This window comes from Panthera uncia, assembly GCF_023721935.1.
Source record: "Panthera uncia isolate 11264 chromosome A1 unlocalized genomic scaffold, Puncia_PCG_1.0 HiC_scaffold_17, whole genome shotgun sequence".
In the NCBI taxonomy this organism is placed as follows: Eukaryota; Metazoa; Chordata; class Mammalia; order Carnivora; family Felidae; genus Panthera; species Panthera uncia.
In genome coordinates, this window is record NW_026057577.1 from 53,538,656 (window position 1) to 53,543,093 (window position 4,438).

Below are 4,438 nucleotides of genomic sequence, written 5' to 3' on the forward strand. Positions count from 1 at the left end.
TGGCATAGTTCTTGATATCCTACAGAATATAGTGCTGAGACCCTTCAAAGGCAAACAGATGTTAAGGAGACTGTGTAGAATTTCCTCTGTTTCCTTTCCTCCCCTATCACGGGGGGAGGAACTTGCCAAGAGCGGGTTTGTTTTTGTTGGGCAAGCACACAAAAGCCCAGATGCTTCTCTGCACTGGGCCAAGCTCTGGAGGCCCTCCAAAGTGGGGGACCCTTTCCACCTCCTAGTTTCCATTATGCTGCCACTCCCATAGGCTGGGTGGAATGTACCATCTCTCTGGAGGACTCTCTTTGTATTGTTTGCGTGTGTGTGTGTGTGTGTGTGTGTGTGTGTGTGTGTGTTTGTGTGGAGGGAGTGTCCTGCATCCTCAGAGTCTTCAAGCATCCCAAGATGGTCTGGCAATCTTGTCCATTACTGCCTCTCCCTCGGTTGTAGCAGTGCTGATCTAGTCCCTCCACATAGCCTCTGGATGGTGACATACCGAAGAGTCCTCACCTGCTGCCTGCTTCCTTGGCATACCTTCTTTCCTTGGAGTGTGCCTCTGGGACCCAAAGGCAGCTCCTCTCCTTTGGACCGGGGTACTTAGCAGGCTTTGTGCCAACCAGAAGCTCTCAGGAGAAAGTGTAAGGCCAGGCCGGATGAGAAAGAGGACCTGGAATTCCCTCAGAGAAGAAAATAGTACTTGGAAACGGCACAACGAGTGTGGGAGCATGTGGTGCAATTTATTTGGCAAAGTTCGTGAGTGTTTAAAGTTCTTACCACCTACTGTGATCCACTCTAGGGTAAGGCAATAACTAACAATAATTGTTTTGAGGGGCACCTGGGTGGCTCGGTCGGTTGAGTGTCGGACTTCGGCTCAGGTCATGATCTCACCGTTCCCGAGTTCAAGCCCCACGTCGGGCTCTGTGCTGACAAATTGGAGCCTGGAGCCTGCTTTGGATTCTGTGTTTCCCTCTCTCTCTGTTCCTCCACCTCTTGCATAAAATAAACACATGCTAAAAAAATTTTAAAAAATAATTGTTTTGAACCTTTGTACTATGGTTGTATATTAGGAACAGGAAAAAAAATTAAATAGAATCAATGATGTTTCTTAGGTAGGAAATAAAGGACAACAAAGTTGAATCACATTTCTATAACTAGTAAATTTTAAAAGATTGCTTTCCTATGCTTTGGACTTCTTCAGTTTTAAAAACAGAACAAACCAGCTCTGACACCCATACTTTAATATATCAGAAAGCACCTGTCATTGAAAGTATTTGTTATCGGAAATGAGGATTTGTGATGTTTGAGTCTCAGCCACGTGAAATGAACATTAACAATGCTGTTTGGGACCCCAGCCCTTTTGACTGTGTTTTTTTTAGAGCCAGGGCAACAAAGTGTGATGATGCCTCAACTTAACTCATTTTTTAGGGGCAGATGACCGTTTATGCAAAGTTTGGCAAAAATGTTTATCTTCCTGAAGATGCCGAGTTTTACTTTATTTATGATGGATCTCATCAGAGACACATCGTGATTGCACGGCGCACTGAGGATAATGTTCTCCAATCCAGCGTTCCAGGTAAGGTATAATCTTCACTCTGCATTTGAGAATTCTGTCTGGAAGCGTCTTTCCTCCAGGGACATAGGCTGGGAAGAGGACCAAGAGGAGCAAGTAAACAGTGCTCCAAGTGGGATGGGTTTGGGTTGAGAGGTGGAGAGAGGGTGGGGTAGGGGAGGGGACGGAGCCCATGAGAAGGCACACAGTGGGTTATCCAGCTGAGGTTCTTCCAGCTCTGTCAGCCTTGCCTTCGACTGAGCAGACCCACCCTGCTGGCCGCACCCAACTTTCACAGTGGGCTGTGCTTTGGGCATAGTTGAATGGAGGACTCCCTGTATCTTAGGAGCACCTCCTATTGTCCTATGGCCTACGGTCAGGGTGGCTCAGGCAGACCTGAGACGTGACCAGTAGGTTTTCATTCTCCCTGCCTACTTCGCCTGCACTGAGTCTGCTAGCCCTCGTGTCTGCCTGTCTCCCGCTTGCTCCTTTTGGTGTCTGGGGTTCCTTCCATGGCACTCTGTGTATCTAGACTTGTCTTTACCAGATCTCAGGCTCCATAACTTTGTCTTCCCACCACCCAAATGTTCGTGTTCAGAAACTTGTCATTCTCCTACATGTCTTCTTTGATTACCGTGGTGACAGATGACAAGTTAATATTTCATGTTAGTGTTTGTTAAGAACTAATAGTTCTCAGATGCAGCTGTTTTTGCAATTTCATTGGAATGTGGGTTATGTATCTGAGACATCAAGTTGTAGCCACAGAGCGTAGTGAAGGTGTTATTATTTGCAGGGGTGGGGGGAGGATTTTGCTGTTTGGTTTATTGATGGATTGGTTTTCTTTAACCTCAATGCGTCTTTTAGGCCCTCTAAATTGCATTGTGGAGGGAACCTTCAGTTCTTTAATGGGTAAGTTGGCCTCATTTTTAGAGGAAAGATACTTTTTTTTAAAAAAAAGTATTTCATATTTTTAGATAGAGATGGTGTGAGTAGGGGAGAGGGGGAGACAGGAAGAATCTGAAGCAGGCTCTACGTGGAGCATAGAGCCAGACATGGGGCTGGAATTGCAAGACCCTGGCATCATTGCCTGAACTGAAATAAAGAGACACTCATCTGATTGAGCCACCCAGGTGCCCCTCGAGAAAGAATATTTCTTTCTTTCTTTTTTATTTATTTTTATTTTTTTTTAACATTTATTTATTTTTGAGAGCGTGCACAAGTGGGGGCATGGCAGAGAGAGAGGGAGACACAGAATCTGAAGCAGGTTCCAGGCTCTGAGCTGTCAGCACAGAGCCAGATGTGGGGCTTGAACTCACAAACTGTGAGATCATGACCTGAGCCGAAGTTGGACGCTTAACCGACTGAGCCACCCAGGCACCCCTAGAGGAAGGATATTTCTAAGTGCTTCTGCTGTGTATCTGTTACATGTGGGAAGAAGGTAGACAGTAAACATGCGAACAACCCATAGTGAGAATTGCAGAGAGGTGCGAAGGCCCTTCAGCCCTACCTCAGCCTGGTCATCAGATCAATCTGTTGTCGCATTTCTGACGCCATGGGCAATTTTAAACACTTCTCTCTCTGGTCCAGTAACTTCCATCCTTAGAAGAAAAAAAGCCAACCCTCTTTAATGGCACAGAGTCACTTTGTCTCTTTCTCTTTAGCCTTTCTTTCTGCTTTGACTTTTACGTTGATGTCTTTACTGTCTTTTGCTCCCCCCCTCCTTGCTTGATTTTCTCTCAGGAAGCATCTAGTGGAGGAAGAATGAAAATAACGAAAGTGCAATCCTAATATCAAAACTTCTATCATTTTCTTTACTTGGACGCAGGGGTTAGCCTTCTTCCCCTTCCTTGTGTGTTAAAATCTTTTTGATGGTAATGTCGCCTGTTTTGAAGTGAGAGGTCTTACCTTAGTTTTAACAGAATCCGTACAGGCAGGTGACAGTCCCTGTTTCTGAACCTTAAATGTCTGCTGTTGCAGCTTTCCCATGGTAGCTTCTCGGAAGTGTGTAGAGTAGATTTCTGTAGTATGTACTGGAAGCTTATAGTCTGGGGGGGGGGGGGGTTGCTATTTGGTGCCCACACCAGTAGATCATTTTTAAAGAGGTGACGTGAAATGGCACTGGTTCTCACTTAGTAAACTGGGATGCTCTTGTTCCTGTGAAGGCTCCTATTAGCCATTTGCTTGGCTATGATTATAATAATCACAGAAGTTGGGTGGGACTAATTCCTGGAGCTTCTGTCAAGTGCAGCATAAAAATGTACCTGGAGAGTGGTTCACCCACCTGGACAAGATGAAGGGGGAGTATAAGGAGGGACAGGTGGCAGGATTCGATGACCACCCACAAGAGAAATACTAAGAGCACTTCCAAGAGACAGAAGCTATTCTCAGAGGTGGCAGGGGTGGGGGGCAATGAACAACATACGTAAGTATTTCTGATGAGTTGTCTTCACTTACCCTAACTCGTAATTCGAAGGACCTCTGTGGAGCTACTTTATAAAACTATCGTCTAAATACCTAAAAATGGAAGAGTCAGGAGGAAGTGTCAGAGCAGGAAAGGGCCAAGGCCTTTAAAGTGACAAAGTTGAATGAAGTGTTTGGGGTAGGGGTACGAGGTGAAGGTGTGCCAAATAACAGTGTTGGATAATGATAGGAGAATAAACACTGAAGTGCTCAGAGCTTAAAAAGGTTAGTTTTCAAATAGGGCGTTATGGAAAGAAAATGGAACCTGTTTTAATTTGGCCCCACAAGCCCAGCAACGTTTAAAGATAACTGGCTTCATTTCCCCTCTGCCTTGCTCTCCTGGAGCACGTGGTCTGCTTGGGCAGTGCAACGAAACTAGTGACCCCTGCCTGGGTGAGCACCTCATATAGACCTTAGGTGAACTATTTCCTGTCT